The sequence below is a fragment of the Ornithodoros turicata genome, chromosome 4, assembly GCF_037126465.1.
Source record: "Ornithodoros turicata isolate Travis chromosome 4, ASM3712646v1, whole genome shotgun sequence".
Taxonomy (NCBI): Eukaryota; Metazoa; Arthropoda; class Arachnida; order Ixodida; family Argasidae; genus Ornithodoros; species Ornithodoros turicata.
This window is the reverse complement of record NC_088204.1, coordinates 60,507,141-60,524,946: the sequence shown is the minus strand read 5'-3', so window position 1 is coordinate 60,524,946 and position 17,806 is coordinate 60,507,141. Positions and strand designations below refer to the sequence as shown.

Genomic DNA, 17,806 nt, shown 5'->3' with positions numbered 1-17,806 from the left:
ATGGATTTTGCGTCCACTTTTAACGGCGCCATCTGGATGGAGAGTGGCATGTCGGGAAGACGCAGGATAGCAGAAGGCAGAAGGGCAGAAGTAGGAGAAGCAGAAGTGCATGCTAGCAGAGCTGATAGGCCGGTAGAACCGCTAGTTCGAACAGACTGCCTGTATTATACGTACTTTAACTATAAAACATAATATGATTGACTCGAGAATGGGCAAAGGTGCGTACATGAATAAAATTATGTCATAAAATGCAAAATTTTGGCAATCCGTAGCGTTTTTCTCGCTATTTGCCTGTGATTGCTGTCTTACTAGGCCTAACAAGGTCGACGAAACATGTTATTTTCAGTTTAACATTGACACTGGAGCGTAATTTAAAGGTGATTTGCAAGATAATTGCAACATAATCTACACTTAGGGAATAAAATTGATGTAATTTGTGAAAAAAATTGGTCATGAAATCCTCGCTTCGCTGTTCTGTGGCTGTTCCAAGCTGCGCCGCCATTTTCGGGAAAATTTTGGTGTCATGGCGGCCCGCATAGAAAACAGCAGCCAATGAAAAACGCTCAATTTGATTGACAGGTCGAGCCTCTTTTTAGGCTCCTCCTAATGGCCAGACTCCCTTTGGTATACACGACACTGGGATCCCCACGAAGCAAAGATTGGCGGCATCCAATGAGACAGCAGGAGAAGCGCGCGAATACCAGCGTGGGCGTGTGGATATGGAACGGGTCCGATCGTAGTGTTCCGTATATGCGCTGCATGACGCGCACTGTTCAGTACTGATTCACTGAATTGTAACCCACTACAGTCCTCGGGAATGTTCCACTGACAACATTTATCTTCAGGTCCTTCGGACAGCGACGCCAGTCCGCTTCGCAGCGCGCACTATTGTTTTCCACCGGGACTGCTCCATGGCATGGCACGCGCGTGCACGAGCAGCGTGGACTAAAAACACCGATGCACGAGCTGAAACGGCGTTCACTGCTTAACGTCGAAGCAAGAAAGAGTCCGGCATAATTTCGATTGTAGCTCCGTAACGGAATCAAAGTTTTGAATTACGATAACAAGTACAAAATTAGCATATCGTGTAAGGTAGTTTGACGTGAACTTGTTTTTGCCTTTCAGTTCCCCTTTAATGCAAATAGAAAACGAAAAACACTGAAAATACCATTTTAATGTATACAAGCTTTCGTGCAGTGGTCTGCACTTCTTCAGGCATAAATTACAACCGTTCAACGCATGAAAACATGAAGTGGCACGACGTGACCACGTGATCACGTTCCTGCTTTTCTTTCCCCTCTCTTAGGGTTTCCCTCTCTCCCCGTTGTGCCACGCTTAATGTTTTCATGCGTTCAACAGTTGTAATTTATACCTGAAGACGTGCAGACCATCAGTGCAGGAAAGCTTTTTCGTTTTTATTTGCGTTACAAACCGCAAGGATACTTGACTCTACCGCACCACCGCTCTGTTGCCCCCTCTAGTTAGGGTTGCCACCTTTCGTAGTGAAAAATACCGGCTGAGGGAGAGGAGGTGGAATAGAGGGCAAGGATGAAAGGCTTGCTGGGAAGTGGGTGAGGGGTGGACGACCACAGAGAGAGAGAGAGAGAGAAAGGAAGAGCGAGCGTGCGTGCTCGCTCAACATAATACGAGGAAACTTATGTTCCTGTGTGTAGCTGGATCATTGATGTTAGAAATTGCGATAAACAGGCATGAATTGGATCGCATTGGAGCAACCGGATTGGACTGCCACTTACTTTGAAAAACGCATCGACGCAGACAAACCCTTCTTTGTAGGTGACATATGTCGGTACAGTTCCCTTAGAAGTCGGCCCAGGACGCGCATTCCCCCAGGATGTCAGTCGTGACGTTACTCACCTCTGTGAGGCCGACAACGGCGAGCCCTCTCAGCACTACCACCACCACCACCACCACCACCACCTTCTTTGTACGCGGAGATCTCATGGTGGTTGTAGATACGGCCGGAGTTCTAGCTGACAGTCGACACAACCACCAACAGCTTTGCACAACCACTAATCTTGTCCACTCCGAACACAACACATAGTGAATAACAATGACAATAATAATAATAATAATAATAATAATAATAATAATAATAATAATAATAATAATAATAATAATAATGATGATGATGAATAGCTAAGAAAAAGACTGGTGACTGCGGAGTTGGTTCTGTGCTCCAGATTTATTCACGCTATAGTGGAATGCTGAAGGGAAAACCCCGTAAAAGCCCCTATGAAAGGTCTTGAGCCACAAATACCGGCAGAAGGCTGCCGGTACCTTACCGGCAACCGGCAGAGCGAGCCGGCCCTGCCGGTATAATACCGGCCTAGCAACCCCTACCTCTAGTGGCAAGCTTTCGTGCAGAATGCGCACTGATTAAGTGAAGATACTGCACGAAAGCTTGTCATTGAAATTAGATGCTCCTAACGGTTTCAATTTTATTCCGACTAACGCTTTTAACATAATTATTGGCACTTCCGAGGCCACTCGTGTTCTTTCGTGTCCCGTTTGTAACTTGGTTTCGTTCATTGTCACTACAAAAAGCGCGTCCCATTTTGAAGGACAAACGATAAACGGAGGAAGAACCTGTCAATTTGCAGTCATTCGGCCTTTCGCAGATGGCAGGTTGACAGAAGGAAGTGCCGTTGTTGTGAAGGAAGTGTGTTCATCTTTTCTATTGTGTCGTTAATATGCGCTCGTACTCGCGTATGTACTCGAGGCCATTCTCGCTGGGTGCATCCCACTCTATTAGCCTACAGTTCTTCTCCGTTAGGCAGTGTGTGAGTCTACGCAAAAAAAAAAAAAAAAAAAAAAAAGAAGAAAGCAACTACAAAGACGAACAAATTAGAGCTAGGGCACGTGACGTCGGTCTCATCAGAGTGGTGGGTGATGCGAGACTATTAGGTGTAGCTGCGCCTCGCGTGCGAGCAAAAAAATACGTCCGGGATCTCGCAAGTTGTGTCGCTCCCAGGCTCGAGTTTTTATTTTTGTTTCGGTAACGCGAAAGACCCTCTCTACCCAACAGTTTTAGCTATCGGCTTCAGCAATCGGACTCGAAAAAGTAAATTGACGAGAGCGATCAGCATCAACTGCACTCTAAGAAAAAAAAAAGAGTAATTTTACTGCTTTGGGGGGAGTAAACGCATTGCCACAAAAAATAGTCCCTTTCGGGAGTAAATGTACAGGAGTAAATGAATGTCACAGAGTGGAGACTGCATTTCATTCTCTGTTCTCAGAATTCCAGGTACATAATTGGTGTGCATGCATGAAAATACTTTGAATCAAACCGTCAACCATGATATATCGAGCGATGTAAAATCTTGCGACATACATAGGGCACAATTTGCGAAGAAAGAAGCTCTAACTGGTTCTTACTCTGTGTGGGTGGAAAATTTCGAAGTTGGCGGACTTATACAGCCTTATGTCATCAAATTGACCAAGAGCACATATTTACGTAGACTGTTGCATTCGGAAGACAATTTGCAAAGTTCATTGACAATTTGTAGTCCTGGGGAGTAAATGTCGGGGTCAGGGGACTAAAATGGGGAGAAATTGCAGTCTAGGGGAATAGAAGCTGCAATTACTCCCCATTTGACTCCTTTCTTTCTTAGAGTGCGGATGGAGGGCTGACGAATCATGGTGCAGGGGTGCGGTTGTTTTATTTACTTATTTATTTATATAATACTGCCAGCCCTTGACGGGCCGAAGGAGGATGATGGTACAAGATAAGAAGAGAAAAATAACAGCACCAGTTATAAGAACAGAGGACAAAATCCAAAAATTTGCTTCCATCTAATCTAATACTCCAATCTAATCGCATGCTAAGCACATACATCTAGATTCCCTATAAGGGCTGTTGCGCTAAAGTTTGAGGAGGGCGACTGGAGCGCCACTCTGACCCCTACCGTCGGAATGCTACGACGCGCGGCCGCTCTCGCCCCGTATGCATAACTGATAGCAACGGGTAGGACGCGTCAGAGTGCGCCGTTTTATTTTTATTTTTTCCGAAATCGAACTCTACTCGAATGGAATCGAACTCTACTAAAAATGGCAAACTGCTGTTGTGTCGTACGCAGAGCAGCAAGAAGATGGCTACGGCAAAAACTTGCCCGCCCAAGAAAAGTCCCCGGAAAAGATGTCCCCGACTGGCAGCACTATTCCGGGTGCTGGCGATATGCAGGCAGCTGTATTATCTTTTGTACTCCAGAAATAGCTAATTCTTAAAATATGAAGCCCTGAAATAATTATTCCTGACTGCTGCCGCCTTTTACCGTTTTCAGTCATAGACTTACATTGCGGCTATGTAATATCCACGTATAATTATTATTGTGTAACCTGAAGAAGTGCAGTCTCGTGCACGAAAGTCTTGTTACCATATGTAAGTAAATAAAAAATAAATAAAAAAATCAAATAAATAAAATAAATAAAATGCTCCTACCGTTTAATATCACTCTTTGGTCTACTCATCACCGGCAACTTGACATCGCTTATTTTTCTGCCTTCGTATAATTCTTGCAGTAGACAAATATCGGCATCCGTTCTCATGAAATAGAACACAAAAACTTTGACCAGATATACTTTTCGTTTTCTTGTATTTGCTTTGCAGTTTTCTGCTTTTTATATTAAAAGTCGACTGTGTAGCCGATGCTTCGGATAATTGTCGCTGTGTGACAGTAAGATCTCGAGTCTAGGGACGACGAAAACAGACACACACAGACAGAGTTTGGAGACATCTGTATGTGTCTGTTTTCGTCGTCCCTAGTCTCCGGGACTTACTGTCATGAATTACACTAACCAGCTCACTTGTTTTTATCAATTCTTTCACTGGGTCGTCGTCACCAGAAACTCCATATACGTATACATATACAAGGAAAAAATATAGCCGGAGCTCTTTGGAGCTCTTACAAACATATACATATACAATATATAGCCTCGTGTGCATGTGCACAACCTTTGTTTCCGTACGCATTAAGAAAAAGTTAGACGTCTGTTTGAACGAGGCGGACATATGATAGCTGATTCCAAATCTAAATAGTCGAGAAGTTCGCTCAGAGGTCCCAGGAAAGAGCAACTATTTGGGTGTTGAACCACAAAACAGTTTGTGTTTCTTTTATATGTGCCGTTATTATTGTTCAACTATCTTCAATTATAACGGCGAGCGTTTTGTTAAGTCCCCAGTGAATTTGATGAGCACCCTGCGAATTAATCTTTGCCACGTTCTTGTTAAGCCTCATTTTTCTCAGAATGAAATTTATACTTTGGCACCCACAATGCACCAGAGAAGCACACTAAACACCCGAACAAACGGCATCATTCGCGACATACACGCGTTCTGCATATGTACATCGTGCCGCGCATTGTACACATGTTTCAGCGACTTTTTTAGAAAGAATTTGTCGATCCTTTTGACTTTTTTCTATCCGGAAAACAGATGATAAACGATAACGCCACAGCAAGTTAGCCAGCGTAGACTGAGTGTCGTCTGCTAGGGAGCGGCCGTGTGTTGAAAAGGTCGCCACTAGCGGCGCCGACACACAAGGTTTGCTGCGCCACCTGGCCCGTTGTAACATCCCTTCTGAGAAGCAGTAACGCTAATTAATCCGTCCAAATATACTGGTTACAATTAAATAAGCTAGGGAAAAGAACAGCAAACATCGCACAAAAGTGGCCCTTCATGATAAGACCTATGTCCGTGGGACATCTTGTTTTGCGGGTAGGCGGCATCATGTTGGTGGGAAAGTTTGTAAGCTGAAAAGCAACGACAACAAAAATGCTTGTAACATGACATTTTCGCGAGGACCTCGACATTCCGGTTGCGAAATCCCCGATCTCGAAGTTCACGTTCTCGAAAGAAGGAAAATCGCCAAGAATGGTGGATTATTTCTTTAGATGGGGGGGGGGGGGGGCACGCCGTGTTTAAACACAGGACATCTCTATTTAACCACTGGAATTCGCGTTTTTTTTTTTTGTGTGTGTGTGTGTGTGTCTATTCAAGTCGTTTTAACGAACGAAATTCACATTTTAGCGGCCGTTAGGCTTAGCAGGGCGGACTCGACGGAACAGCATGTTGGTTAGCTTATTATTTGGTTAGACCAGGTTCGGCGTTTCCATGTCTGCAGGTTAGTCTAAGTTCGCTTTCGGCAGTTTCCTGCGCACGACTGTGCATTTTATAGTCAGATAACATCTATTTACGGTAGTTTATTTTGCAACAAGGATTTCGGTCAGTGTATTTCGAGGTACACCCGACATTTTCGTCATGCAGGTTTTTTCCTACCGCGGACGATGCGGATGCGGACACCAGGGTGTCGGAGCGAACCGAAAACCGGAACCGAAAACCGAAAAAAAAACGCTATTTTGGTGCGAACCGGAACGGAATCGAAACCGTATACGTTTTTTTCGCTCAGGAGGGAAACCGAAAAATATATTTAACGGTTTTTGGTCCAAGAAAAAACTTCGCCGGTTTGGACTACGGATAGGCGAATGAAACAGACGTCGTATGCTCTGAAGTCATGTCATGTATACTATACGAGGGTTACGGTTACGGTGGAATGTATGTCTGTATACTATGACCCTTAGGCTCCCTTTGTAATGGTTTATCGTTCGCGCACGCACACAGACTTAGAGGTACATGTGACTCTCTACCAATGTGCCGTAGTGTTCGTTTTAATTTGATCCCCGCAAACTCTCCTCAACTAAACAGCGACCCAAGGGAGCTGCATAACGGCCCTTTATCGGTAGTGTCGCGCAACGCGTCCCTTGTTTGAGAACAGCTAAGTTGAATACATTTACGTATACGCGATGGCAAGCCCGTGCGAAGTGGCAACTCTTTTGTGGCCAGGACACGAAGAAAATAAAAGTGCTAAAACGGAACCGTCGAGCGCGTTTGTGAGTGAAGGTGTTCCTCGATTTGCGTCGTACTCGTGCGATGGTGCTTGCTGGCTAGACAGTAGCAACAGACATTCGGATGGGACGCGATCGCTCCAACCCAGCAAGAAAGTACTTTACTTATGAGATCACGCCAAACAAGTCAATTTGTAGCATGTGCTTCAAGAGGGAGAAAGCCCATTTGAACAGACAGTAACCTACAGGAACCAGGAGCTACCAAGTTCACAGCTGTCTATTAATATTAAATACCGCATGTATGCGGAATAAACGAGTTTACATTTTGTAGCATCGATTTTTTTTTTGTGGGGATGAATATTCCCACCAGAAGCGGAACCGGTTCAAAACCGGTATGAACCGTTATTTTTTTGCTCCGGAGCAGAACCGGTATCGGATCGTTTATGATGTAACCGGAACGAAAACCGGAACGAAAAACGTTTCGGTTCGACACCCTGGCGGACATATCCTGTTCAATCAGCGCGGTTGCGAATCTGACATGCGCGGATGCCGTGCCGATGCGGATACTGTCAATCTTGTCCGTGCTCACCCCTAATCATGGTGTGGTGCATATCTTGAACATTCAGTGAGGGCACCAGCAATGGGGTTCAAAAGATACTGCCCACCATGACAGGTAGCATCTCTGACCGTCAAACGGGTGATGTGGGTTCGTATGTCCACTCTTCATCATCCACTGTTCTTTAGTTGAATGTGCCACTAGGCGGTGCCGAAGGTAGCGCTCGAAGCGTGAGTCTCGGTCAGGTCGACACCACCTAGATACAGAAATCCTGCTTATTCGTCGACATGACGTAACAACTAGGAGTCAGCCGATTAGGATTGTGTTTTCAACGGGCGTAGCCAATCACGGCCGTGCTTTCAACGTCGTAACCATGAAGACGAGCCACCGTCGGCTTCATAGGGTGAAACGCCTCGGCCAGGTGGCGTGCAAGTTCACTGCGTACAGCGCCACTCGCGGTGGCGGAGTAATTACCGTCTCGCGCCAGCCAGGCCATAGGCGCAGCTGTTTCCAGCGAAAGCAAGTGAACGGCTACTTCTGCGTTGTGCCGCGGTGCTTTCCTAGCTATGGCAATGTTGCGTCTATTTTGTGGATTCGGCAAGGTGGAGAACGTGGAAGCATACTTCACAGGAGCGTTATTTTTGAAGATCTAGAGCTGTGTGATGGACAGGTATCACTAAGGAATCAACATTGCTACTGCACTCAAATCCAAGTCCAGTTATATGTTCTCAACCTGTCCAAGGGTGTTTTGTTTGTGTACTGTGGTAGTCACTCGGGATGACTCGTTTCTTTCAGAATTAATCCCAAAGCTAGAGTATTTTTACTTTACATATCTCCTCAATGAGCTCAGTGAGACCGAATAAACTTGTGGCTTATATTATCTGAATATCAACATTTGCTTTATTCTATATAGCAATGTTCTAACAACTGAATAAATGATGCTCAAGTGGAAGCCAAAGGTGTGTTACTGACTTCGGTAGTTAAAAGGACAGTCTCGTGCCAACACTGTTGTTTTAAAGCCCCACTGAAATTACGTTCCATAGGGTTTAGAGACATATTCACTGCACTGGGATACATTTATTGGACTGGAGTGCACGAGTTGATGATAGGACGCTCAGGACCTGTCCTCGCTACAAAAGCTATGCCGCTCCGGGGTTTTCACTGTCAGAACGAAAGACAGGAAGTCGCCCGTGTGGATGAAGTTTGGTGACAGCTTTTTTTGTTGGCCTTTTTCTTTTCTTTTTGTGGACGTAATACCCTCTACTACAAAAAAATTTTCTCCTGTATACAAAAAAAAAAAAAAAAAAACACGTCCCTCGAGATTTTTTAATATGTTGTAGAGGAAGGCTCGTTCTATAAAACTGCTTTGGTTTCAGGCGTATCTTCCGACCTCTTCATTGCGTGTTTTACGCTCGATTGTAGCGAATTTTGGAAAAATCGCATACTTCCTCTTTTTTTCCTGCAATGACTATGAAAGTTACGTGTCTGGCGATTTTTCCTGTTGAAGTATTCCTTGGTGCCTTGGCAGGGAAAAATATTCATTAAAATTTAATGGTTTGATTGTCCACAAAAAAATCGCGAAGTAGGAGGAAAATTGCGAAACTTCCGGCCTTTGTATACCTGCACTGATTACAGCACGACAACCGGGATTTGGATGCTGTGTAGAGCATAGTTTCCTCTATTCGCAAAAGAAAACCACGCAGTTCTAGGTACTTTCTATGAGCCGCACCTGCCATTCACGCCTTGCACGGTTTTTGCCAGCGCTGCGAACTTTGCTCGTGTCTAGCACCCGCCACATTGAGATTTGGGAAGAAATGTTTCGTATTATTTCGTATGTTTCGTAAGTATTCCTTGGTGCCTTGGCAGGAAAAAAATATTAATTAAAATTTAATGGTTTGATTGTCCACAAAAAAATCGCGAAGTAGGAGGAAAATTGCGAAACTTCCGGCCTTTGTATACCTGCACTGATTACAGCACGACAACCGGGATTTGGATGCTGTGTAGAGCATAGTTTCCTCTATTCGCAAAAGAAAACCACACAGTTCTAGGTACTTTCTATGAGCCGCACCTGCCATTCACGCCAGGCACGGTTTTTGCCAGCGCTGCGAACTTTGCTCGTGTCTAGCACCCGCCACATTGAGATTTGGGAAGAAATGTTTCGTGGTGTGTCGTTTTGCACTATTAGCGACTGCTAAAAAAATTTCGTAAAAATTCGGGATCGTTTTGTGGGGGCCGAGCAGGTCAGCAGGATCATTTCGCGTAGAATCGCCCAGCAGCACACTCCGGCATACACAGGACGGTAGTTTCGCCTTCCGTCGACAGGGGAGAAATTGGCGCTGGCATCGTTTCGCACTTTGGCACTTTTACTCCTTTTGGGGACTAAATGCATTGCCGCAGAAAATAGTCCCTTTCGAGAGTAAATGCACCGGAGTAAATGAATGTCACAGAGACTGCATTTCACGGTCTGTTCTAAGAGTCGCAGGTACATAATTCGTGTGCATGCATGAAAATACTTTGAATCACACCGTCAGCCGTGATGTATCGAGTGATATAAAATCTTGCGACATACATAGGGCGCAATTTGCGAAGAAAGAAGCTCTAACTGTGTCTTACTCTGTGTGGGTGAAAAAATGTCAAGCTGGCCGAGATATACCAGCCTTATGCCATCAAAATAACCAAGAGCACCTATTTACGTAGACCGTTGCATCCGGAAGACCATTTGTGAAGTTCAGTGCCAATTTGCAGTCCCAGGGAGTAAATGTCGGGAATAGGGGACTAAAATGGGGAATAATCGCAGTCTAGGAGAATAGAAGATGAAATTACTCCCCATTTTACTCTTTTTTTTTCTTCTTAGAGTGTGCGAGTAAACGACCCGTACTAAATGGGAAAACAAAATAAAGCGCAACATGGTCCCGTACTTTTCTCAAGACTGATTAAAGCGTGTTTTACCACTTTTAGTCTACAGTTTCAAATTTGCGAAATTAGCTGCAATAATTTGCGAGTTTCGCAGAACGGCGAATCGCGGTAGCGGACGGATTCTGTCTTTATATGTCGACGTAGCGAAGGAAGGAGAGGAGGCAATAAGCAGGCTTAGGATAGGGGGCTTTAGCGCCTCTGAGAGACTCGGTCTTGTGTGGCTGCCACGAAGAGGGCGCATCAAGTGATAGAAGGCACCTGCGGAAAGAAAGGAAATGTGAGCCTAGGTTTGAAATAAACGCGCTTTCTTTCCGGGCTATACGGTCAACGTTCGAGAAATCGTTCATAAATCGAGGTTTGGGATGAGGACGGGAAAATGTCTTGTCCCAGAGGGTATCGGGAGGACCTCGATATTTCGGATATCGAAATTCACGTTCTCGAAACAAATCAAGGAGAATGCTCGGCTGTTTCGTAAGATGATATGCCGTGTTTAAAAACACGACATCACTATTCAACCACTCAGATTCACGTGTTTTCGATGCCTGTCCAAGTCATTTTAGCGTATGAAAACCACATTTGAGCAGCCGTCAGCCTTAGCAGAGGGCTGACTATATGTTGTTTCTCAATTCGCAGTGCTAGCCCTCGTGGTAAAGAATGCGTCGTACACATTGACCTCGGAATTGTTACTGAAATATTTTTGTTCAAATAAGTCATATTGCAAAAGAATGGATAATTTACCTCCACTTTTCACGGCACAATGGGATTATCGTGAAAACCACTGCACTTTGTCATCCCGGTGAAGCCTCGACGAAGGATACGCAAGTGTTGTGTGTGGCTCTACCTAGAACTGAAACATATTGTCCTCGTTTTATTAAGAGCAACCTCCGGGTTCTCCTGGACGGATTTCGACCACTAGCTTGCCTATACATCTGTGCCACATCCATTATCAGCCCTCTATAGGTTCTTACGTTTTGAACGATTCTACATGAAACAAGAAGAGGCAGAAAAGTTGAGGCGTAACCTTGAGCTCCATCATGGATGCCCAAGAACTGGAGATTGTACAGGTTCAACAGGCAACAATGACTGACCTTACGTGTCACTTGTCGACACGAATAAGCGCCACTATTGAGTGCGTTATCTCGTTGGGATTAAATATGGACCGAAAAGATGTTCACTAGGACGATATACGGAGACGCTCGTATAGCTACTATGCTATTTGTTTAGTAGTACTGGTATTGGTTCCGGGACATTTGATCGAACGTCGTTTGGTCGAAAGCCATTTGATCGAACGCCGTTTGATCGAAACGGCAACGGTCGTTTGATCGACTTTTTTTATTGGTTCACTTGTAGCGTTGATGGAACAAAAAACAAGAGAGACAACAAAAGAAAGCTTCAGTCCTAAGTGCTGCTATCCTAAGGAATAATAAACCCACTTTTTCGCATCCAGAAAGCGGTCAAAGGGCTTGGGTTGTTCACCGTCTCCCGTTCGGCAACTTGATAGGTTTTTCCGCTCTGACAGATAGTGACTAAATATGGTATACATGGCTTTCACCCCTAATCCCCCAACACTTTGTCATATAATAATTGATGTCAATTGTCAAATAATAAACATTTTTGACAAATAAAAAAATTAAATAAATAAATGACATCCTTGAATGATTTATTCGCGTCGAACGTGGACAAAGTTTAACAATGTATCTATGTATTATTTACTTCGCGCCTATGTGAAAGTGAATCTAAATTTGGTTCTTGCAACATACATGGAACCGAAGAAGTCCTTCGAAACCCAGACAATATAAACCGGGGAGCAGATCTTTGTATTTTGTCCACTTCTTTTATATATATATATATATATATATATAGCGTGCATGTGTAGGGATCCCAGACTGTAGATTCATACTCTAATCAAGGTTGAACTAAGGTTTTATATGGCTGTTAATTTAATATCATTATTTTGTACCAAGGCGAAATTTCCTTGTTGGCATCCACAGACTTCGACTGGCTTTCGCGCACATATGGCTATCCCATTTTAGATCGTTCCCTTTAAATTTGTCGCCAGCAATGAAAAGGGTGCCCAGAAGAAGCACAGACTATCGGCTGCTCCCAACCTGAGGCCATTTTCTTCAATATGTGTCCTACTGGTTCGCTATTCGTGAATGACAAAGGTCTGCAAATAAGCAGTGGTCTCGCCTCGTTAGCTTAAAAAAAAGGTGGGGGGAAGAAGCAGAGGGTACTGATTGCCTGCTCCGTATGCTCGAGTCAAAAGTTACAGAAAAAGAGGGGCTAAGGACACGCTGCGAGCTCTGAACTCCCTTAGAACAAACGTTTTTCGAACAAACGGCGTTCCAACAGATGGGCGGACACCACTAGGTTTTATGTGATGTATATTTTTATTTAAAAAGAACCTCTATACGGCTGTCCGTTTTTGAGTAAACGGTTAGCGATTAGTCGGTAGCGTGACCTGCTCCTGTTCCGGAAGTAAAGTGTTCGAACTCGGCCGCGAGAGCGCTAGTAGCTTACTGGCATGGTACAAGATGCTTAGACACGCAGAATTCATCCGCATTCCGATCTTGTGTTGGCTGCCTAAAGCCACTATTGAGTTTTAGTGCAGCGTACGCTATCGCCTCTGCTACGTAAGGAATAGCGTGGTGGTTCTACGCAATGCGCGAATACTTTTTAGTGCTTTGCGCGTGCGCAGAAACACCAACGCTATCCGTTACGTAGGCATAGGTGATAGCGTACGATGCACTAAAACTTAGTATATCGTACGACATCACCTTTGCGGACGTAAGGTATAGCGTATGAAATTCTGCGCACGCGCAAAACATAAAGAGAGCTTGGCTGATTGCGCAGAACCATCACGCTGTCCCTTACGTACGCAAAGGCGATAGCGTACGTTACAGATAGCGTTGGTGGTTCTGCGCACTGCGCGAAGTTCTCTTTCTGTTATGGGCGTGCGCAGAACCATCAACGCTATCTACGTACGCAAAGGCGATATCGTACGAATTACTAAAACTCGCTATTAACTCCTACTTGTGGCTTTGGTATTGTCGTGTTGGCTGCAGTCTGAACACTTGTCTGCTGATGGGGTTATTTTTTCAGTTCAAGGGGAGTATAGGCCGTATAAATGCCCTTCCGTATCTTTTTCAATGTAACGCGGTGCTTCGCTTTCCTTCTTTGTGTGTGTTTTCGCAAACCCTCGTCTATTTTTCTTTTTTGTTCTTGTAGCCCTTCGTATCCGCTCCGATCGACCTTTGCGCGTTTTCCCACGGAACCTTCCGTTTTCTTGAACTGCCGCGTTGTTGAATAACACCTCTTTCTGCTGGGCGGCTCTTCTCCGTTAATGAAGCGGCTACAATCGTGTCGTTCGTGCCAAGAAATCCAGATTTTACGCCAAGAACCAGTCGAGCGCAAAGCCTTGGCACTTGAGCGTAAACCGCTATTGTACGCGTCGAAGGCGTCCTTGGGAAGGAGAAAAGGACCTGTGATGATCAGCTGATAAGGTATTAACGGGCCGTAATTGACTCGTATCAGGTAACCCCCCTGAAAACGAATGTCGGCTACAGGTTTGTAGCCTTGTTGCGAAGTGTTCGTTTCTTACTTTGCGGTGTGTGTTGTTAAAAAAAAAGCACTTGGGTGGAAGACGAATTACAATGGTTGATAAAGCGACATAAGAGGCGGTTCCTAACGCTTTATCCCACGGACATTGCGCACAAAACTTGTTTGCTTACAACGCATAGCAGTTGTATGCAAACTCCTCCTGTATTTCGCCAAACATGATTTTGCTTTCGTTGAGAAGTCACGTCTTGTTCACTTATGAAATGTGCTAGCAGGAACGCTTCGTTTGAAGCACTGCCGAAACATTTGAGACCAACGATAAAGAAACGGGCCCATTAAAACGCATTTCAAGTGCAACGTCTCCCAAGTCGCAGAGCTTGGAAACACGGCGCATCCTTATCGTCGATCTGCAATACCCCACGACAACAGGCTGAATCAACTTCTAAACAAGTGTCAAGATAAGCCGCTACTACTTGTGCCCGTGGGGGGTGTTCCCTTCTCGTAACGGTGCCAAACGATTTCTTTTTTCCTTCCACGCCCATGTGTGCGAGCAGGTTTTCCACAGACAGGTCTATCAGGTCTCTCCGGCGCTGCGTCGTCTGCTTTCTGTGTCGTCTGCTTGCGAACTCAGTTACGCTGGTGTCCGTACCTGTATTTCATTTTATGATCGAGGAAATAATACTATGCCGATAAGTAGCTAGTTTTGCTTTTGAAGGCATAATGCTTCAAAATGAAGTGCCCTACAAGAAAAACAACAACAAGAACATCAAAGGCCTTTGCTAAAAGGGTACAGTGACTCTGGAGTGACTTCGTCCAAACTTGTCCTCTATGAAAATAGTCGTTTGTGTTGAATTCGCCTCTTCACTCTGTTTCACACAAATTCTTCCTCTGTTTTTTTTTTTTTTTCTATTCTGTAGAAAATACTGCCAAAACTCTATTCAGTTGCATATAACGATTGAAGCGGTTTCAATGAAGAAACGGTGCAAAAGGATGACTGAGGTCTCCGGTAGAGGGCGCCACTGAAGTGTCTCGTGAGCAAGGGAACGGGATGTTCCCCTCTCCCGTGTTGTTTGGTGTGCGGCGTTGGTAGAGTTCGTCTGCTGCTCTGGGTCAGTCGTTTGTTTGGATTTGAACGTTGGAGGTAGGTGACATTTCTTACGGTGTGGACTTTGCGAGGACATTGACACATGAGTTGAGAAGATACGCCGTTTTTTTTTTTTTTCTTCCCTGGTTTAGCGTCAGTGTAAATTCATCGTGTGCATTGGATGGTTTACATGTGATTGGACATTGCGTAAGGTCGGTTGCTTTATTAGGGGTTGCGTAAGGGACGTAATTCGGTCTAAAATATTCTTCTACAGTTGGATCGTGGGCCATGTTCAGTGCTGTTAGGTGATGTATGTGCCATGGCTTACTCTTGCGTTCTTCCTCAGTTGCCGGGAATGGTGACCGTTGACACGCTCGAAAACAGGTGTTTGTGTTTATAACGGTACTTCGTTGATGCAGCTCCTCGCGAGAATGTGTGATGCAGGTCACTCGGTGAATTAGCATTGCGTGGGATGAACTCCATTTAACCCCTGTTACGCACGCCATGCACGTATCGTCTTTTGGAGCATGGCTTCAGAGTACTCGAAGACCCCCCCTCCCCTCCATGCATTTTTCTTCTTTTTTTCCTTTCTTAGCTCGATGTTACTCTACTTGAGCTTATCATGCCGTTAACGGTGCGCGCCACTTCTGATACGCAGCTTGGGTGCGACATGGGACCCGGTTGGCGGATTATTGTCCTTATCGGCTGGAAGTTTTTATGTTCAAGTGTCTGATGTTCTGGTTTCGAAAACACAGCCATAAACGGGATAAGAATGCGCTTCGTGTTTCCTCTAGATGCAGTGCGGAGTGAATGTTTCTTATTATTCGCGTGACGCTGTAAACAATACGCTCGCTGTTCGGCCACAATAGCGGATAAATTAGGAAACCTTTTCCGTGTGCCTTTGTGGGCGTCGTGTCGGATAAAGGTGCTATAAAAAGTCGCTTTCATCGAGTCCTTTCAATGGGACGATCGTCTGCCAACAAAGGACGCGTCTGTCGTCTGCTCGCTTGGTTTCCTTTCTGGAGCACGGACGGCAACTTGACACCTCCTCCAAAACCACCCTTCGGAGTTCGCTCCTCAGCTGCAGTCGGAAGTCGGGGAAGTCATGGGATTCAATCATTTGAGTGCATTCCTGGCGTTGTGTACCCGAGTTTGCAGATGACATTGAAACTGAGTAGGCTGGGAGACTTGGCGGACTTCGTACTGTGTCATCCGGTGTATTACGCATTGTAAGAGGTGTCACGAAGAGACCAGGTGCGTGCTATACGCGGATGACTTTTGACTTTCAATTTCGAGGCAGATGTGCGACCTGTAGCCGGAGGAAGAAAATCCACTGTAGCTTTCTTTCGCGCTTCTGCCTTTGGATGCTGTGGTCCAAGCGATCCTTGTTGGTCTCGAGCGAAAGATGTGCCAGATCCTCCCTGACACGCGTTGTTGAATATATTTCGATAAGTTTGTGGATTTTGAAAAATTGCTAGCGCACAACAAGCCGACGAAAGAGGGTAGTAGAGAGGGAAAGTTTAGTAATGTGCCATTACTCTGCTTTGCGAAAGTTCAAGGGCTGTTGATAGTGCTGGGAAGTGACTTGCAGGGTCCTGGGGTCATAAAACGGGGAGTAATCGCAATAAATGTGACTAGACGCTGTATTTACTCCTTAATTTGCTATTTATTTTCTTCGGGTGTCGATGCCTACATGTCGCCGGTGCCTTTCGTTGTCACTGCATGGACGAAGTCTCGATCTGTCTGATTTAGGATTTATTAACAACCGCTAATTGGACGTGCTGATGAACATTGATTTCTTTTAATGGTATTCCCTGTCGAAATTCAATGATCCTATGCTCAGCTGGGCAATACGCTGAATACACACGCGTGCAAAACAAGTGTCTACAAAATTTCTGACGCATGTGAGCGTAATTTTGATAGGCTTCGTACATATACGGGTAGATTGCTTAACACCGCGTCACCCCCTTTGTATTCTCGCCGGGTAGTTTTTTCTCATAATTTGAGGGATATTTGTTACGCGTGGCGAAGGTGCGTGTCCCCGATTTGGCTGCCGCTCGAGAACTCAGCTGCGATCACTTTTGAATGACGGCGGTAAATGTGGTACCGTCCGTGCTCCTTTCCGGCAAAACCGTGTCACCCTGAGCTTAATACCTTCCGCGAGATTACGACGCTACCTCATTTTGAAATGCTACCCGCAGTGGAGGTAAAACAGCGGACGCAATTATGTCTTTGGAAATGGCCCGTATTTACGCTTTCTTGAGCACACGGCGCTGCAGACTCTCGGCAAATCGACCGCGTTGGCAAATTGTCACAACGGAAATTGTCCACTACTCGTGAGTCTTGCGTGTAATGGCCTCGATGCTACCGGCAACACGCAAGTCGAGCACATGCTAAAGTCATTTTTCATCAACTATTCTGCTGCGAAAAAAAATAAAGGCGAGGCTCTGGAGGGCCCTGTGTTGAGTAGCATTATTTCGGCTCGCCCAGTGCTGCATTATGGGTACGATGTAGGGTGGCACAATACGGATGTTTCGATCGATACTAGCGAATTTTAGTAGATCGGCAGGTGTGCACGATAGCGGTTCCGAAAACATTAGACAATCGCCCTGTTTCTTCGAAGCGGGTGAGGCTGACATCATATTGCTAAGCTCATATTTGATAACTTTCCTGTGTCGTATCGTTTTCGTAGAGTGCTTTCGATGTACTCAAACTCGGTATTATATCCATGTTTTTCGTAATAGGCGTCGTGGTGTTTCACAAATATCGTTGTCCAATCGAACATCGATAAAATATCCATACTTTTCGGCGGACGGGGACATCTTTCGTGC

The 17,806-nt window shown here is 45.1% G+C and overlaps 1 protein-coding gene across 4 annotated transcripts in view; it reads left to right on the top strand.

The window, feature by feature from the left end:
- Positions 1-17,806, top strand: part of LOC135391638 (MICAL-like protein 1) — an 88,449-nt gene that overhangs the window by 42,201 nt on the left and 28,442 nt on the right. Inside the window, exon 1 of one of the 4 annotated variants that reach the window (XM_064621961.1) lies at positions 14,881-15,032. The exons of 2 other annotated variants lie outside the window; for them this stretch is intronic. The gene's annotated coding sequence lies outside the window, so the exon portion shown is untranslated. Of the gene's footprint in view, positions 1-14,880; positions 15,033-15,747; positions 16,230-17,806 lie in introns of those variants that run through there. One more of the 4 variants, XM_064621964.1, reaches the window with a different exon arrangement.